The following is a 21,278-nucleotide window of genomic DNA, read 5'->3' as shown; positions in this document are numbered from 1 at the left end:
TATTCTCTTCATAAAAGTTTAAATTTTATAGATCTTGCCTATTTTATCATCTGATAGTAATTTATGTTTATTGTATGAAGTAGGAACCTTTATGTATGTTTTTTTCAAATGACTATTTGCTGGGGGAAACAGTCTTGTGAACACAGTCTCGGGACGTATGTGTGGTCACATAAGAGTGTGCTTTGGGACAGGAGCATTTCCTTACAGAGAAATAAAGAAGACTCGCACCTTGTGCTGGGCATATTTTGGGGAATACCTTTCTCTCTTGTGGACTTGATATGTGCTTCTCTGTTCTCCTTACATGTGTGCATCATACAGCACCCGGCCAAACCCACTGCTGTAACTGTTTCCAGCAGGGAGGGATAGATACATGCTGACCATCCTTTGCTTGGTTGCAAGAGGAGACCCTCTGGCCATGGGGGACTAACACTCTTGCTGGTCTTCTGTCTTTTCTCTATGTGAGCAAAGCATTGTTCCATCCAGTGCCTGTGTGAGTTTCCCCTTTCTTGGAGACCTGATGCCAGCAAACCATGGAGTGGGTTGACATCTGGGACTACTGCTCCTTGTGTAGACATGATTGTGCTATTTGCTATCCTCCATGCCATGGGACTCCTCCCCTGGAGGTGGTAATAGGTGCCACTTGCTGGACAATATTCATTGATTCAGATTCTGTTTAGTAAATCAGTTGTCTCTTCATTTATTTGTACTATTTCCAATAATGTCTACTAAGTTTCTTTAGAACTCTTAGCCTGTATCTTGGCTTTCCAATCTGTTCCATTGCTGTATTTGTTTACTTTTGCAGCCTTAAGAGTAATAGTCTTAATTTCTATCATTTTTAATAGTATTGCTACTTTGTAGGAAGAGTTTTCTCATCTTAATTAGGCTCCAAATCTAGACTAAGTTAGATGCAGAGACATGGCAAAGGAGAGGATGTTGATCAAAATTTTACTATTGAAAAAGCTTGCTAGTATATTTACTAATTCAGCCTTGCTGGAGCTATGGCTATCATAAATTAGGGGTTATGTATGCCTTTCATGTTCATATTAATTGCAAAACTGTACCCTGTACCCCATTCTCCCTTTCACTCCCAAAAGACAAATTTTTTAAAAATCTGCTCCTTCCTCTGCAATGAGGCAGCTCTGTCCTAGGTTGCAAAGGCTTGGTGCACAATCCTTCTTGGAGGCTTTGTTCCTTACTCTTCTGTATCTCCTCTCCAAGTCATCGTGCTACCTCTGGCTGTATAGAGTTGGGTGTGGAGGAAGCAGGGAGAGAGGGGGATGTCTGGGTTGGAAAAACTCTTACTTGAGCGATGCACTTGTAATCTAGTACTGCCTTTCTCTGGATTGATGCATGGTCAGATGCTAAACTCTTCTCTGATTGAGGTACATTTTGTGAGTTTTCCAGATTCACAGTATAGGGACATTTGACTCTCCACAGTCTGCGCACCTTTCTACAGAGTCACACTTAGCTAGCAAGGAACCTCAGGTGAAAGATTTTGTCCAGGATTCCAGCTGACTATCTGGCAGGCTTATTTAGACTGCTTTCCACAGTGGGTCTGAAAGCACAGTGTGCTTCCATTACAGTTCTCTGAGACAACTTTCTTAGTGGCTGAAGCCAGGGGTATTGGGCAATCTTTTTCCTGCCTGTCTGTCGGTGTTATTTTAAACATCCACTTACTTGGCTCATGATGATGACAAAGCACCAGATCCCGAGCGATATGGGTGCTGGAGAGTGGGAGAAGTGTCGGACTGCACTCCGGCAACTCCCTTCAGAGACTCCTGATTAAGTGTCTCCCCTAGTCATGTCTTCCTCTCTTCATGCTAGAGAGCAGGGCTTTCCAATAAAGTGTTCTGCCATAATGGAAATGTTCTTTGTGCTACCCTATGTAGCCGACACTAGACACACGCAGCTACTTAGCACTTGACATTGAAAGCAGCATGTATGACTGAAAAATAGAATTTTAAATTGTCTTTCATTTTGAATAACTAAAATTAAATCTGCCATATTTATGGTGGCTACCATAACAGAAATATAAGCCATGGAATTCTGTTTGGGGTTAGGGGACTCAAACTCCATTTGCATGATATGACTTAATTGTCTTATAGCTTGTCTTACTTTAGAAAGTGACACTACTTAAAAAAATACTGTCTTCAGCTTTGGGGCTCCAGATGAAATTTTAAATGATAAAAGTTCCTACTAATCTCCTTTCCCGTATATTATTAAATAACTTTCTGGATCTATTGATGTAACCATATAATTTTTCTCTGTTTTTATCTTAATGGATTGGTGAATATGGATAAATTTCCTAAAGTAAACCAGCCATGGAATGTAGGGACAGATATTTCTTATTAATGATTCAATATTTTAATACACTGCTAAATGTGATTTTTTGAAGATTTCTGCATATATTTTCATGAGCAAAAATAATTTATTTTATTTTATTGTACTCTTCTTTACCACTTTAGAATTAAATGTACACTAGCCACATTAAATTGGTTGGAAAAAATGTACGTTGTGTCTTTCTGAAAGATTTGATAAAAAGCATATGTTCTTTTTCTATTTGTCAGGAGGAGGTTTAAATAGTTGCATTACTCTACTTAGTCACTGTTCTTCATTTAGATTTTTATATATCTTTGACAATTCTATTAAATTCTAGTTTTTTAAGAAAACTATTCATTGGTGTCAAATTATTTATATTTTTCTTTTGATTCTTCCACTTAATGTATTTCAGGTATGCTTCTACTCATTAGAATCACATCACTGTTGATAATGATAATATTTTGCAATTGCAATGACTGAGTTGAAAACTTCTGTGATGCCTAAGATTCATTTGATTTAAAAAAGATAGCCTTATTTATTTTACCCCATCTCCCTTTGTTTAACAGTGATTGAACAGCATTTGTATTACAACTTAGACTGAACAATAAACACGTGACAATAGGAGGCCCTTTGAATGACAACCTAACAGTTCTTTTGAAACCCTAAACTATAAGGTGTAGTTTAGAAAATAAACACTAATCAAAATGCCATAAGACAGAATTTATGAAGTTTAAGCACTAGAGACAGTCACATGTCTCTTGATCTTTATTCTACTCTTTTATCCTTTATATTTAGATCTTTTCAGTACCCTCTAAAATTGTATTTATCATTCCACTAGAGTTTAAAGCCCATAGTATATTATGCTCTGAATTATATGTCCTTACGGTTGGATAGGTTTTAGTTGTCTAAAATTACTGCTTCTGTCATTTTTTTTTGCCTATAACATATTTAACAAAGCTAGAATTTATTACAGAAGCTAGTATTATACGTAATAGACTTTGTACTCAGCCCTGAAAAGGAAAACAGTATATACATTCTTCCCTCATTAATCTTGTAGCCATTATTATTCCATAGTATTACCCACCAGGTGAAATTGTTTAATCAATAGTCTCACACTGTCGACAACTTTCTCATCTTGAAATTTGGAGCTATTGAACTTAGTACAATCTCCTCAGTTGTAATGCTCAAAGTGCATATTTTCATGTTCAGATAGGCATATGTACACAGATACATATATGCATTTTGTACGTTTTTGTAATTTAGTAATCCTTTTTAGTTTTAATGAAGTTAAAATTTGGTTATTTGCCATTAAAAAGTAAATATTTGATTTATTAGAGTTTTTTCTCAATTTCTCTATGTCATGAATGTAAGATAGCTGATACATTAAATACATACATATTAGCCACAAAAAAAAAGGTTTAAATGACTGTAAAAAATGGTCTTATTTCTGTTAGATTTTAAGAACCTTCCTTGTGCCCACGTGGACTATGTATCAGAGAAGGCATTTCAATCCAGAAACAGCATAAAACACATGTGCAGAGGGAAATAAAGATCACATCCCAGCCTCCTGTTTATGGTTTCAGTAATTCCTGATACCTGTGCATACTCCTGAGTAGGATTCTGTGAGACACCACTGTATTCTCATTATAATTGCTTTTTTGCTGGAGCTAATTTGCAATTAGTTTCTTTCCCTTTCACCCCAAAGCTTCCCAACTAAAAAAAAATCACCACCAAAATAAAGGTAGAATTTAGACTAATAGTTCCATTAGTTTAAAATATTAGTTACAGGAATTAAATGACAGTTCTACTTCATTTCTAAGTTCTCATCTTTTTAAGAAGATATATGGAACTACAGCTAATGAGGCAAGGTTCTAAACCATGATACATACATACACTGTCACTGATGTATCATATATTTAAAGTAATTGTAGCAGTATTGAAATAATACATGCGGGAGCTCAGTGTGAAGCAAACATCTAAAAGGCACTATTGCAGAAGTAGAGGTTCTTTTTTCTTATGAATTTGATGAAGGACAGGAATTTCCAGGAAGTAGTTTCTCATGATTCCAGCTGCATAAGATCTGGTCACAGAAAATGCTGTGTCTGAATAAGATTTTGTGATTTCTCAGCAAAACGACCTTTGAAGAATTAGAAACACACACATTTCTCCCCTGGGGACTTACAAGATGCCTTCACTGAAGACCCATTGGCATAAAATAAAAATGTCATCTTCAGGAATGTATAATTTCTCCACAATACAGGTGGGAAAGGATGAAACAGGACTCTGAATGATGAAGCATCTGAGTTGCTGAGACTCCAGTCCCAACAGGCAGAGAAATGTGTGTGTGCTAGTGGCTCAGATTATAAGAGCTAATATTTAATTGAGTGCTTGTTTTGTGCTTACTAAGTGCTTTAGATATAATCAGTTTTTCAATCTTATGTCAACCATATGAAGCTGGGGATTGTTACCACCTCTGAGAAACAATGGAAGATCTGGGACTTGAATCCAGGAGGTTTGGCTCCAGAGGGTGCCATTTAACCACTATGCCAAGAATAAAGAGGTGAAAAACAAGTCAGCATTAAAAATAGTCTCCAAGGGGTATGTATGTTCTCTCAACTTGTGCCGTTTTGTCCTTTCTCTCCATGATACACACTGCATGACCAATAAAGCATGCAAACTTGCAATTACATATGCTCTATAATTTGATATATTCCTTTCATTAATACTTGTTGAACACCTCATCAAAAGTTAATCACTGTGCAGGGCACAAGATATGAAACAGCCCTATATTCCTGAAACTTCTAAGGAAAGTAGGGTGAGACAGTGGTGAACTGTAGAATCAAGCATCCATGAGAGGCAGGGACAATAGTTGCTAGAACCACAGAGTGGCGATCACTCAACTAGACTGGTCAGGCAGGGTGTCTACAAGGAGCTGGGATTTTACCTGAGATGTGAAGTAATTGCCTTTGCCTCTGACTTACAATGGGAGGCCCTTGTGAAGCAGCCACCAAGCCACCAAATTCTTCACCCACAAACTACCCCCCCCAGACCTATGGATCAGCAAAGGCTAAAGTTCTAGAACTAAGTATTTAACTTTGCTTAACAGAGTTTAATGACCCTCTGACCTGAATTCATCTCCTTCTGTTATGTGATACCTGCTTCTTTAGGCCAGAGTTGAACTTGATATAAGTTACATGGCATCTGTCTAGTTTGGTGCTGCTGATGGCTTCTTGGATTGCTTTTTTGTTTGTTTGTTTTCTTCCTAGTGATTAATATCTTAAATAACTTTCCTAAACTTGTTCTAAATGTACAGAATTAGAGGCAGATGCCTAGTTACTATCCAGCTGTGTCACTCAAAGTCTAATTCGTTTCCCCAACATCACGTCGCCTTTTTGCATTGGGCAAAAGGTGTTGTGCCATCTCAGATTTAATCAATGACACCTAGTGACTGTCTTTATTGTTAAAAATTTTTAAGGTACCTGGTTTCTACTGCCTACAGTTTAAATAGAAGGATGTGCAAAACAGAAGTAATCTAAGCTTTCTAACTCATTTTTGCTGGATAATTCTCCTCTGTGGCATCTAGGTGTTTTTCCAATACAAGACCAGTATGTCTTAGGCTTAGTTTCCAAAGGTGTCAATTCTGATATATTTCAGGAATATAACTAATGGATTATCAATAAAGAAAAATGAAATATTAAGTGATTAGAAAAATTCGTTGTGACAAATGACAAATGCTGGAGAGGCTGTGGAGAAAGGGGAACCCTCCTACACTGCTGGTGGGAATGCAGTTTGGTGCAGCCACTGTGGAAAACAGTGTGGAGATTCCTCAAAAGACTAGGGATAGACTTACCATATGACCCAGGAATCCCACTCCTGGGCATATATCCAGAAGGAACCCTACTTCAAAATGACACCTGCACCCCAATGTTCATAGCAGCACTATTTACAATAGCCAAGACATGGAAACAGCCTAAATGTCCATCAACAGATGACTGGATAAAGAAGAGGTGGTATATTTATACAATGGAATACTATTCAGCCATAAAAACGACAACATAACACCATTTGCAGCAACATGGACGTTCCTGGAGAATGTCATTCTAAATGAAGTAAGCCAGAAAGAGAAAGAAAAATACCATGTGAGGTTGTTCATATGTAGAATCTAAAAAAAAAAAAAAAAAGAACACAAATACAAAACAGAAACAGACTCATAGACATAGAATACAAACTTGTGGTTGCCAAGGGGAGAGGGGTGGGAAGGGATAGACTGGGAGTTCAAAATCTGTAGATACTGACAGGCATATGTAGAATAGATATACAATATTATACAGTATAGCACAGGAAAATATATACAGGATCTTGTGGTAGCTCACAGAGAAAAAAAGGTGAGAATGAATATATGTATATTCATATATAACTGAAAAATTGTGCTCTACACTGGAATTTGACACAACATTGTAAAATGACTATAACTCAATAAAAAAAGTTTAAAAAAAAGAAAGAAAAATTGGGTGTGAACTCCTGAAATCACTAGAATTTCATAAAAATTTCCAGTCCAGAACATGATCCAAATTGACTGCCATTCTTTATATTCTACTGTGTAATTAAAGAGGATACAATCTATTCCTTTAGATTTTCATATTTTTTTCTGACTTGTGATAGCTTTTGTATGAAGTGTTGGGCTCTTTAGATGGGGATCTGGAATAAATCAAAGTGCAATCAGACAAATGATGACTATGCTCTCAACTATACAGCTTCTTACAGTACATGGGAGAGCACTTACATGGCAAAAGTCACCCCCAGATATTAAATGCTGAGTCAGCTATCTGGACTCCCTTCCACCTGTACCAGCTTTCAGTCAGAACAATGTTAAATGCCCAGCCAACTTTGATGCTCACCCTTGTGCCTATGTGAGTTCCTTAGAGGAGAAAATGTTAGCAGTCCTATGTTTTAATTATATTTTGCCTCTGTCTTCTTTACATATTTGAAAGCCTCATTTCTATGTAAGCTAGCGGCCCCTTGCCTCTTGAAAACCTAGTTAAAGTGAACATAAGCTCCCAATTCTAAGACTTGGCCTTCCTACTCCTTCTTTGTTTCCTTCTCATCCTCGAATTGCCCTGAGTAGCTCCAGATCTTTTTCCCTTTTCTATTCAGTGGAGAAAGACAGAGAGTGGGAGAGACCCTGCTCAACTCCTATCTCCATAACTGCATGTTGAGCATAGTAATTGGTCCAACAGAATAAATATGTACTTGGAACCGCATTGCTGAATGTCAGGTGTGATTAAAAACTGCATATCACACTAAAATGCCAAGGGTATAGGTCAAAGGCAACTCCAAGTCCTTTAATAAGATCTTTGTTTGTAAGTGTCTTTGCAAATGTGTGTCCATATGTGTGAGAAAATACATATCAAATGTCACACTTCAGCAGCCATAGGTACATACCTTTTGGAGAACGTGAGGCAGGAATGTGACTTGGGACTTCTTGGCTTAGACGTAGGAATATTTTGGTACCTTGGAGTAGTGATATCCAAAGTGCAGTGTCTGCGTCCAAGGGTACAGGGAAAAATATTAAAACTTGTATTTTTTCTTTATTTTTATCTCATCAATTTAGATGTCTACTTCTGTGTGAAAAGTATTAGTACAGTTATATGGACATAAAATTGATCAACAAAGGACATGTGTGTATTAGGGAAATGTGGTTACTTTTATCATTATCATTATTATTACTATTAAGTAGGTTATAAGAGAAAAAAGTTAGTTACTGTTTGAAAAGCGTTATGCAGTGCTAAACGTAAATGAAGGTCTTTAACCACCTTCAGAACTCCTGAGCTGTTCTTAATGTGTCTATCAGCTCGACATGAACAATAGATTATCTACTTTGTAGGAGGGAAAGCAAAAAGCATGAGTGCCTTGCTGTTCCCAGTGAAAATTCAAATGTATTTCTATAGATGCTTCTGTTAATAGTCACTGTCTTAAAATGTAATTCTTGCTGACTTAATTTGTTAATATGCACACACACAAATGAACATTTCTTTCACAAAAAAAGCAATGGCTATGGTACAAATACTCAGGAAATAGGTTCAAAACTGGCAAGTCCATTTTTATGAAGAGTATATTTTGTAAGCTAAACTTTTATAAGCTAAGAATTGCAGAGAAAATTCCACTGTATGTTGTAGTGAAAAATTATAGTGTACAGTCATGTTTAATAGAGTTTTTACTTTTGAAAAATCCTTTGGTTTTTCTGAAGCACTTAAGTAATAAATGACTCTTTAGAATTTTATATGATTAAAAAACCACACATTAGTGCTTCTACTTTTATACTTCTCAGTAATGTTTAATATCACATGGCACTGTTTTGAAGACTTTTAACAACAGTCCAAAAACTCATATTTTTGAATTTTGAACATTTTGAAATTAAATTTCCAAAGCACTATTTATCAACAGTTAACTTTGTAAGCATTATAGATGAATCATCCTCAAATCTCAGGAGAGTTTAAGTAAGTATATTGGGATAATTATGTCCACTATATATTTAAATAAACCAGATTTTAAAAAGAAAACACTTTTGTAATGAAGTTGAAAATTCCCCTACTGTGTTATGATAACATTTAAAAAATATATTTAACTACATTTTTACAAAAAATATATTTAACTACATTTTTACAAAGTCCATTTTTTGGACGACGGTAGATAAATAATTTAGATAACATTTGAATTTAGGAACAATAGACTTCACATCAAAACCAAACAGATTCACTTCATGTCCTAAGGAATTTCTAGTTATTTTTAATTTTATTTCGGAAGCAAATTTCCTTACCAGTGTTACTAATGGCAGTGTATTGCTAATGAAGATTTTCCCTGTATAAAAAAAACTGAGAACCTTTTAGGATATTTTAGAAAATTAAAATTTTCTCCCATGCTATTAAGACATAGGTGTAGCTCTACTTTCAAGAATTCCAAATATGTAGAACTCTTCTGAATAAACTTAGAATGTTTAATACAATTAGCCACACAGATTAACGACTAATTGTACTTAACCTTCGAAGAATTATTCAGCTAACAACATCTTTCCATTTTTTTTAATAAAAATTTACTTCTTCCAGACTTTTCAGATATAGAGCCATAGGAAAATGGGAGAGTGTACCTGCATCAATAATAAATTAAATTACTGTTCTAATGCACCTAATCATATCCTAGAGACCTGAAACCACTGATGCTGTTTTCACAAAAATCTGATATACTCTAAAGAGAGTAGTTTCTTCACTGTGAATCTCGAGTTCATTTTGTATGATTATCCCACTGATATTTGACAGTGCGTTTAGAGGCATACTTATATTTAAATGCCTTTCTCTCTTATACATTATGAGCTTTCTGAAGGTAAAAAAAAATTACACTTCCTTTATGTTGTGAAAGGTAAGACTGATCTCTTTGGTATTCCTTAATTGTCAATAATAATGCTAAAAACGCCCACCTATATACCTCCAAGCATGCTTGGGTGACTCATGAGGTACATTTAAATCATCTGAGACTCAGAAATGAAAGGTGCTGTATAAACAAAACATTTCATGCTATTGTTATTAAAATTCAGACAGTTCCAATACAACCACAGAATCGTTTTATAGAATTTATTGGCCAAGGAAGCTACCTGGGTAAAATATAAAAAGCATTTCAATATTTCTAGTACTGAGCTTATCCAAAAGCTTTCTTTGAATCTACGTACAGAAAAGAAATAGACACCAAGGATATTTATGTTGTGGGAGACCATCATTTCAGAGATGAAGAAACTATGGTCCACCCATGTAAAACAGAACGAGTAACTGAAATGACACATTTAAGGTGACAGTAAGCTGATCAGTTATTCCTCCCACCTCATAATGTCAAGCAGACAGATTCCTCCGGTTCTAGATTTCCTTCAATTGAAAAGATCTGTTCATTACTGAAAAGCTCTTGTGTTAAAACAATCTTGGCAATTCGTTTTTATTTGCCACTAGATTGATTACCTTTAATTAACCCACTGCCTTATCAGAAAGAGCTGTGAAATTACTCTTTGTTCTTCTCAGCTTCTGACAGGTGGTGGAGCAGAGCTGTGTTTGCTTTGCTCTGTAGAGCAAACTGAAAATGCCTCTCACTAAAACTCTGCCTTTCTGTCTAAGCACCCCAAATGGTTGACAATATTCTCCCATCATGAAAGCTCCCATCTCAGTTTGGTTTTTTTTTTAATTTAACTCTATCCTTATGTGGACGTAACCTGCCCTTCTTCCAAATTACAGTCGTCTTTAAAGAAGGAGTTCACACCCAGTGGGGAACACCAGAGTCTCTTGGTTGTTGAAAAAAATGTTATAACTTATATCTATATTTATTAAAATTTAAAAGAAACAAAGCTTTACTAATATTTTGTAAATGGATTGACCCTGACATTGCACTTTTTGTATAAAATTGTCTGTTTTTAATTACAATTTGGAAAATATACAGAGGCAGGCATAGAATTTGTATAAACAGAAGAGATGGAAGATGACACTGTTACTCATGTATTGCTTTTAGAATATTGTTAGTTATTGCATTTTATAGTTAACCATTTAAGTGAGTATAGGAATGAGCTTACTGGATGTCTAAAATGTTTAACAACAAAATAGAAAGTGACCAATGAAGTTCCATACTTTCTTTCTTTCTTTAATTTTTTGCCATTCAGAGGTTTATTATTTATCTCATGTGAAAATACTTAAAACAGTTGCTGAACTTAAAAGACACAATCTAAGTTAAACATGAATTCCATTCAACTTCTACTTCCAGGGAGACAGAGCACTTGTACATTTTCCTTTCTTCCTGTAAGTATAATTAAAAACCATGGAATTAGATAAACAAGTTTATACTGTATAGCAAAGGGAACTATATTTGATGTCTTGTAGTAGGTTACAGTGAAAAAGAATATGAAAATGGATATATGTATACTCATGTATGACTGAAGCATTGTGTTGTACACCAGAAATTGACATAACATTGTAAACTGACTATACCTCTTAAAAAAATAAAAATAAAAACCATGGAATTATAGCAAACAGGAGACTCTGAAAGGTTAAGAGAAGTCACTCATCATATTGAGAATCAGGAAAACCACAATTTGAATGAAAAAGACAGTTGACAGACTCCAATGCCTGAGTGGCAGAAGTCTTAGTATTATTTGACAAATGTTTAAAAGCAGCCATTTAAAAAAATATTTTGATAAGCTTTTACAAACGTGCTTGAAACAAACAAAATCCCAGAAAAGAAGCAAAAAAATACAAAGAATAAAGACTATAAAGAGGAACAGGAAAATATAGTGATGAAAATGAGTAACTCAGTGGATAGGTTAACCAGCAAAAGAGAGCAGTCAGAGAAAAGAGTCAATGAAATTGAAGACAGAATAACAGAAAATACCCAATATGAACAACAAAGATAAATTGTCTTCTACTGGTGGAGGAGAAAGCTTATACCTGCTAGATAATGTTCCTAAGGTTAATCACAGTGTCAGTTATGTGTTTTAAAAATGTCATATGTGTGTGTGTGTAGAGAGAGAGAGATAAGTGTAGAACCATACCAAATCTTCCATTGACTGAAAAAAATCTGATTGCACAAGGCTTAGAGACTTGATATCTCATAACACATTTTATACGTCATAACACACTTAATACCTTTCATGGTGCTGATGATCCGCCAGTGACTCTCCCACCGAGTCAGTTGACATGGTTGTGCTGGCTCACCATTGTAGTCCACAGGACCCACCCAGTGATGAATGAGACAAGGTGCCTACCCCAAGAATAGTAAGCAACAATCAGTTTTTTCCAAAGGGATTTGAAAGTTGTGTAAACACAGAGGGAAGAAGGCGGGAAGGGAAAGACTTGAAGGAGTTCAGAGAGGGTGGGGAAACGAGCGAGGGGCTGGCAGGGGAGAGAAGAGAGAGCAGGGGGCTCTGTCATTAAACATATTTTAATCGCTGGAAGAGGGGAGCCAGCCCGCGAGGCTCCTGAACTCCTCTCCTTCCCTGGACTCACTGAAAGGACAGCTAGTCATGGAGCAATTCCCTTGGAAAGTAATTCAGAAACAAACTCAGTGACTGTACACATCAGGCAAATGTGGAAATATCCACAGCAAAATGGGTAACAAAGGCCGAGATGCCCTCTGTCTATAAACTTCATCCCCAGTAAGTAGAGGAACCCCAAACTCTCCATTCCTCCCTCGGAGCAAAGAGTTTGAACCGTATTTCTAGCATCCCAACTTTTAAGGCTCCCGCCTGAGGGACTAGCCCTCCAAACACCTCTCTCTGAAAGCAGGTGAGGCTTGCATGCATGAGACTCACCAGATGGTAGCACACAAAGAAGCAGTTTTTAATAGGGGTATGAATATGAGCAGTCACTTTCACTGTCCCTCAAGGGCTCAGCACAGAGGGAGCCAGCAAAACTACCCATCTCCCAGTCTTCCCTTGCATGGGTTTACCTGCATACTTTATGAGCCTGAGGGTCTAGCTTCTAGTATTAGCACACATCTAGAGGCTGGCTGTGATCTCCCTGGAAACTGGGGGATCAGCAGACACCCTCTCCACCTTCTCCCTCAGGCCCACTCCAACAATAAAACCAGGTCCGTATTATCTCCATGGAAGTGTTGGTACCCAGGTTTAGAACCACAGCTTTCTGTGGCTGCTGCCTGTGGGGGCAGGCCCAGATTGCTGACTCTAATGGCCCACAGGGCTTACATTCACAAGTCTCACAGGGCTATAGCAAACAAAGAAGCAATATTAAAACAAATGCAGACGCAGCCTTCCCCTCTCCCTCCCCAGGCTATTCACCAGGCCCAGAATAGAGGAAATAGGCAAGACAGCCCATCTCCCAGTTCTCCCTGAAAGGTGCTTAACTGCATATTTTTCCAGTTGTTGCCTGAAGGCTTAGCTGCTAATCCACCTGAATCTAGATGATGGCTGTGATCCTCCCCTTTGAAACAAGGCCAGGCCTTGGCACACCCTCAACTACTGGGAATCACTAAGAACAGAGAAGTTAGCTTGAGCAATTACAAAGGACTGAGATAACAACCAGAAACTCAGGTAGAGCTGATTGAAGAGGATCATGTCCCACATGAGACCACTCAATTCTGGGAGAGGTGGCAGTTTAATCTAATGCATAGAAACCAACAAAGATCGTAAAACACTACAACGAACAATTATACACCAACAAATTGGAGGAACTAGAAGAAATGTAGACACTGCTAGGAACATACAACCTACAAAACTGAATCATGAAGAAATAGAAAATCCGTACAGATCAGTTAATAGCAAGGCAATAGAATAAGTGATCGAAAACCTCACAACAAAGAAAAGTCTAGAACTAGGTATCTCTGCTGGTGAATTCTACCAAACATTTAAAGAAGTATTAATGTCAAGCCTTTTCAAACTCTTCAAAAAAATTGAAGAGAAGGGAATATTTCCAAACTCATTTTACAAGGCCAGCATCACCCCAATACCAAAGCCAGACAAGGACACCTCAATAAATGAAAATTACAGGCCAGTAGCTCTGATGAACATAGATACAAAAATCTTCAACCAAATGCTAACAAAGTGACTTCAACAGCATAGTTAAAAGATGATAAACCACAATGAATTTAGATTTATCCCAGACATACAAGGATAGTCCGAACTCCACAAGTCAATAAATGTGATACAGACATTAACAAAATGAAAGATAAAAATAATATGATCATCTCAAGAAATGCAGAAAAAGCCTTTGACACAATTCAAAATCTGTTAATGATAAAAACTCTTAACTAACTTGGTATAGAAGAATATACCTCAACACAAAATAAAGGACATATACAAAAAGCCTACAGCTAACATCATACCCAGTGGTTGAAGAGCTGATAGTTTTCATTCTAATATTGGGAATGAAGTGAGAAGGCTCATTCTTGCCACTTTAATTCAATGTGGTACAAAGTCCTAGCCAGAACTTTTAGGCAAGTAAATGAAATGCAAGATATCCAAATCAGAAAGAAGGAAGTGAAATTGTCTCTATTTGCAGATGACAAGATCTTATGCAGAGAAAATCCTTAAGACTTCACCAAAAACTCTATTAGAAATAGTAAACAAGTTCAATAAAATTCAGTAACGTTGCAGAAAACAAAATCAGTATACAAAAATTAGTTGTTATTCTATATACTGACAATGAATTATCAGAAAGAGTATTAAGAAAACAATACCATGATGATAGCATCAAAGAGAATAAAGTACTTAGGTACATAAATCTATCCAAGGAGGTAAAACATCTGTACACTACAGCACTGATGAAAAAATGTATGACACAAATAAATGGAAAGATATTACATGCTCATGCATTGGAAGAATTAATATTGTTAAAAGGTCCATACCAATGCAATACCTATCAAAATTTCAATAGCACTTTTTCACAGAAATATAAAAAAAATCCTAAAATTTTTGTGGGACCACAAAAAACCCCTGAATAGCCAAAGCACTCTTGAAAAAGAACGAAGCTGATGTATTACATTTATTGATTTCAAACTATATTGACCCCTTCCTTACACTATACACTATACACTATATACTAAAAATCAGTACAAAACGGTTTAGAAACTTGAACATAAGACCTGAAACTGTAAAATTGCTAGAAGAAAATAAAGGGGTTTAGTTCCTTGACATTGGTCTGGCAATGATATTTTGGTTAAGACACCAAGAGTAAAAGACAGCAAAAGCAAGAATAAGCAAATGGGACCACAACAAACTAAAAAGTGTCTGCACAGCAAAGGAAACTATCAACAAAATGAAAAGGCAACCTGTGAAATTGGGAGAAAACATTTTCAAACCACATATCCGATAAGGGGTTAACATCCAAAATATACAAGGGATTCATACAACTCAATAGAAAAAAAAAAGTGGACAAAGCACTTGAAGAGACATTTTTCTAGAGAAGATATAAAGATGGTCAACAGATACATAAATAGATGCCTAACATCACTAGCCATCGAGGCAAAGCAGGTACAAACCACAGTAAGATATCTCCTCACACTTGTTACGATGTCTGTTATCAAAAAGGTAAGAGAGAAAAAATACTGGCAGGATGTTTAAAAAAGGAAATGCTTGTACACTGATGGCTGGAATGTAAACTAGTGTATGCACTGTGGAAAATAAAATGGAGGTTCCTCAGGAAATTAAAAATAAGACTACTATATGATCTGCAGTCCGACTACTAGATAAATATCCAAAGGAAGTGAAATCAGTATCTCAAAGAGGTATCTTTTCTCTCATGTTCACCACAGTATTATTCACAATAACAAGGTATGGAAACAACCTATGTGTCTGTCAGAGAATGAAAAGATAAAGAAAATATGGTATACATATACAATGGAATATTATACAGCCTTTAAAGAGAAGGAAATCCTGTCATTTGCAAACATGGATGAACCTCAAAGACACCATGCTAAGTGAAAAGACCCAGACAGAGAGACACAAATACTGCATGGTATCACTTATATTTGGAATCATTTAAAAGAAAAGAGAAGTTGAACTTGCAGAAACAGAGAGCAAAAGGTGGTTGCCAGGTGCTGGAGATGGGGGGAAAAAGGAGAGGTTGGTAAGAGGAAATAAACGTTCAGTTATAACAGATTAAGTTCTGAGAATACCACATAACATGCTGACTACAGTCGATAACACTGTATTGTATGATAGAAATTTGCTAAGAAAATAGAACTTAAATTTTACAATCAAAAACAAAAGGAAAAAGTATTAGATATGTGAAGTGATGTTTGTGTTAACTCGATGGGAGGAGTATTTACATAATGTGTGTGTGTATATATATATAATCATCATATTGTACACTTTGTTTTATAATTTTATTTCTCAGTTATACCTCAGCAAAGTTAGAAAGAAACATACTTGAATCCTCATATTACAAATTAATTTTATATCTAATGTTATGCCTTTTTCCTTTATTTATAAGATCAAAGCATTTATAGTCTGCTTGAAATCAAATAAAATTGTTCCTCTCTGAATGTGTTTTATTTTTGTGTCAAACTCTTCTAGTGTATTTTAATGTGTTATTTTCATCACTAAAATACTTGTGCATTTCAAATTGGTTTTTATAAATATGTTTCCCAAATTGTTTTGTGTTACTACCAGTTAATGCTAATTTGTACAGCCTATGAGAGACAAGCAAAATGATGAATGATAACTTTGCAGCTGCTAAAAGGGTGCTAATAGCAAGAAGAAATTTTTACAACTTAGAGTTATCCTCTGAGTAAAATTACAAATGCATATTATTTGTATTTTAAGCAATGCTTGAGGTTAATTTTCCTCATGAAAAAATGCTATCATTTTATGTTAGTTATATTGAGAATTAATGGACTCATAAAATTTTTCACCTGTTAGGAAAAACTTCGATCTATTACAGAGATAGAATGAGAGTTAATAATACAGTTTTAAAAGTGCAGTAAGATAATGAAATTATTTACCTATGTGACTTCATGGTAAAGAAGACGAAAAGAAGTAGACAGTAAAAGAACAAGAAAACGGAAAAGAAGGAAACAACTTAATTTCAGTTTCTAAAATAATTAATGATGCATCTAAATACAGTGAAATATGTCATTTGGAAGTGTCGTCAGTGTGTCTATTGGGTTTTACCCTAAAATCTGTCCACTTTAACTACAATACAGAATATCACTAAATTTCTCCAATTATGTGAGCTTCACCTTCCAATGCAGTTCTGAAATAGATCTGACGTTTAGCCTTAAGCCATCTGCTTGCTTGTTTGATTGCACTTTGCATTATACCATTCTCAGCCAAGACTTCTTAAGTTGTAAAACATTCTGGTGGTTTTCCTTCTCAGTTTGCATCATTGATTTTAAAGTGTTGCTTCAACAATGATAGTTTCATGTAGTTGTTGCCAGAAATTTCCTTGCATAGGAGATGTCAAGTTTTAGCCTGATTCGCATTCGCACAATAATTAAAAAAAAATATTTCAAGCCTTTCCTTACGTTCTTTTGTTTTATGCTGAGTGACACTGGTATCAACTAGTGCATGGGTGATAGGTGGGGGAATGTTATTGTACAGTCACTGTCAGGTTTACTGTGGAGATATCAGCATTATATCAGTCATAGTTTTTGTTCTTTCAGATGGCATAGAATTAAATTCTTCTCTTGGACATTTCACTGGTTTCTATCTGTTGCCTCAAACTTTATATTTTTTAACCAGCTCTGTTTCTCATTAAACATACCGACATCACAAAAACTTAATATGATGCAGTGAGAAAGACAACAAACACCATCTTTGTGGTATTCTTGTACAAAATGCATAATTTCATTTCAAGGATCAGAAAACAGTAGATAACTCCACATTGAGGGGAATTCTGCAAAATAACTGATGAATGCTTTCCAAAAGCATCACAGTAAGGGAAGACACAGAAAGGCTGTAAAATTGTTACATACCAGAGGAGACTAAATAGAGATACCTAAGTATAATGTGCAGTTATGGAGAGGAACCTAGAATACAAAAAGGACGTCAGTGGGAAAACTGATGAAAATTTTTAAAGGTCAACAAGTTAGTTAATAATACTGTAGCAATTTTACAATGTTAATTTTTTTTATTCTTAATACTTGTACTCTGATCGTGTAAGTTGTTAATATTTAGGGAAACATGATGAGAGATAGAACACTTGGTATTATTGCTGCAGTTTTTCTGTAACTTTATAATTAGCCCCAAATTTAAAAAATATATGCATGTTTAATGTTTGATACTTCAAAGGATTCAGCAATAGGTGATATAAAATCACACAGACCAAACTTGTTTTAATTCTTATGGGGCACTTCATATTGTGAGATAATATAAGGAAGTAAAGCATATCCATAATTTCTAGAATAACCAAGAAAAAAGGCAGGAAAAAATTACAGCAAGAAGTTAAACTCAGCTCTGGGAATCCACAGGTGTGTGTGGCCAAGCTTCCACCTTTTAGGTTCTTCCCCTTTACAGACTAACATTAGCAGGGCAGGACAGTAACAGCTGTTTATTTATTTATGTATTTTTGAGATATGGTAGATGTACAATATTATATAGGTTTCAGGTATACAACATAGTGGTTCACAATTCTTAAAGCTTAGATTTCATTTATAGTTATTATAAAATATTAGATATAGTCCCTGCATTGTATTATATATCTATGTAGCTTATTTATTTTATACATAGTAGATTGCACCTCTTAATCCCATATCCCTACCTTGCCCCTTCCCCCTCCACCTCTCCCCACTGATAACTAATAATTTATTCCCTTTATCTGTGAGCCTGTTTCCTTTTTGTTATACTCATTAATTTGTTTTATTTTTTAGATTCCACATAAAAGAGGTATCATAAAGTATTTGTTTTTCTGTCTAACTTATTTCACTTGGCATAATACCCACCAGATCTAACCATACTGTTGCAAATGGCAAAATTTTATTCTTTTTTATGGCTGAGTAGTAGTCCATTTTATATGTATATATGTGTATCCATCTATCTATCTATAAATCACATCTTCTTTATCTATTCATCTGTTGATGGATACAGTTGCTTCTATATTCCATTATCTTGATTACTGTAAATAACGATTCCATGAACATTGGGACTGCATGTATCTTTTTGAATTAGTATTTTGCTTTCTTTGGATATTATACCCAGGAGTGGAATTGCCGGGTCATATAGTAGTTCTATTTTTAACTTTTTGAGAAACTGCTGTACTGTTTTCCATAATGGCTTCACCAGTTTACATTTCCACCAACAGTGTACGAGGGTTCCCATTTCTCCACATCCCAGCCAACATTTGTCACGTGATCTTTTTGATGATAGTCATTCTGAAAGGTGTGAGATGATATCTCACTGTAGTTTTAATTTACACTTATCTGATAATTAATGATGTGTATCTCTTCATGTGCCTGTTGGCATTCTGTATATCTTATTCGGAAAAATATCTATTCAGGTCTCCTGCCCATTTTTAAATCAGGTTGCTTGTTTTTTTGTTTTTATATTGAATTATATGAGATGTTTATATATTTTGGATATTAACCCCCTATTGGTTATATCATTTATAAATATTTCTCTCATTGAGTAGGTTGTATTTTTGTTTTGTTGATGGTTTCCTTTGCTGCATAACAGCTTGTAAGTTTAATTAGTTCCCATTTGTTAAGTTTTGCTTTAATTTCCTTCACTTTAGGAGACAGATCCAAAAAATATTGGTACAATTTATGTCAAAGATTGATCCACCTTTGTTTTCTTCTAAGTGTTGTATTGTTTCTAGTCTTATGTTTTGGTCTTTAATCCATTTTGAGTTGATTTTTGTTTATAGTGAGAGGAAATGTTCTAATTTCGTTCTTTTACAGGTAGCTGTCTAGATTTCCTAGCACCACTTACTGAAGAGACTGTCTTTTTTCCATTGCACATTCTTGCCTCCTTTGTCGTAGATTAATTGGCCATAAGTGTGTGGGTTTACCTCTGGGCTCTCTATTCTGTTCCATAGATCTATGTGTCTGTTTTTGTGCCAGTACCATAATGTTTATTGTAGCTTTGTAGAATAGTCTGACGTCAAGGGGCGAGATACCTCCATCTCTGTTCTTCTTTCTCAAGATTGTTTGGGTTTTCAGGGCCTCTTGTCTTTCCATATAAATTTTAAAATTATTTGTTCTACTTCTGTAAAAAATATCCTTGGTAATTTGGTAGGGATTGCATCGAATCTGTACATTGCCTTGGGTAGTATAGTCATTTTAACAATATTAAATCTTCTAATCCATAAACATGGTGTATCTTTCCATCTGTTTGTGTCATCTTCAGTTTCTTTCATCAGTGTCTTATAGTTTTCTATAAGGAGGTCTTTTACCTCCTTAAGCAGGTTTATTCCTAGGTTGTTTTTTTTTTGATGCAATTGTAAATGGGATTGTTTACTTAATTTCTCTTTCTGGTAGTGCATTATGCTGTTTTAAAAGTGAGTGCTGTTCCTTCTAAAACTAGGTGAGTGGTATCTGAAATTGACACAGAGAAGATATGAGTTCCTTTAAAATAGGTGATGGACACAATTTACTAAATACCAATCTCTACATTGAGAAGTTATGCTAATTATACATTGAGCAAGAACTTTTCTGGAGACTTGGACTTTGGACATGTTTGCTCAGTAGTGCCAATCACCATTAATAGTGCCAATTTATATTTATTCTGTCTGCCAGATTAGCTGAAGAAAAGCCCATTTCCCAGAATTACTTTTCCCACTGAAAGTCCAAACTTTAGACCATATCAAAGTGTAGTCATATGGTCACCCAATCCTGGTATTTAATATTCTTACAATAACAGCTTTGCTGGCTTATCTTTCTCTCCTTTCTTAAACATTTCTTCTACGTTTGGCAGAAAAACAAAACAAGTGTCCCTCAGTATTATTTTTAGCTACCCAAAGTTGACAGGATATTTTATCAAATAAAATAAGTCAAAGTATTTTACTTTTATTTACTAATTGAATGATTTCTGTTCCTTCTTCTCCCACCCAGTCCCCACCTGTTCAGGTGAAAAAATAGGATACAGATTGATTTGTTTATTCTGGGACATCTGCAATCTAGAATCAGCTTAATCCAAAGGTTCCCAAATGCTGTTGCAATTAAAATGACCTGGGGACTTTATAAAAGCCCTGGTGCCCAGGCTGCGCCACATAACAGCTAAACTAGGATGACTGGGGGTGAGACCCAGGAATTAGTATTTTAAAGCAACATTTCAAACAAAATACTGAAAAAAGCATTTCTTTTGCAAAGGACTTGAAGATTCTGAGTAAAATAAAACAAACAATCTTGTAAGAGTTTTGCTGAGTTTATAATTTATTAATGCAAATCCCAGAAGAAAAGACCCACAAAGCCAATCATATACTCAGAATGCTCAAACTCATTAGTAAACTGGAAAATGAAAATTAAAACAATAATTACCTACAATG

The sequence above is a fragment of the Vicugna pacos genome, chromosome 12 (genome assembly GCF_048564905.1).
Source record: "Vicugna pacos chromosome 12, VicPac4, whole genome shotgun sequence".
Classification (NCBI taxonomy): domain Eukaryota; kingdom Metazoa; phylum Chordata; class Mammalia; order Artiodactyla; family Camelidae; genus Vicugna; species Vicugna pacos.
The sequence above is the reverse complement of the archived record's forward strand: the minus strand, read 5'-3'. Positions refer to the sequence as shown.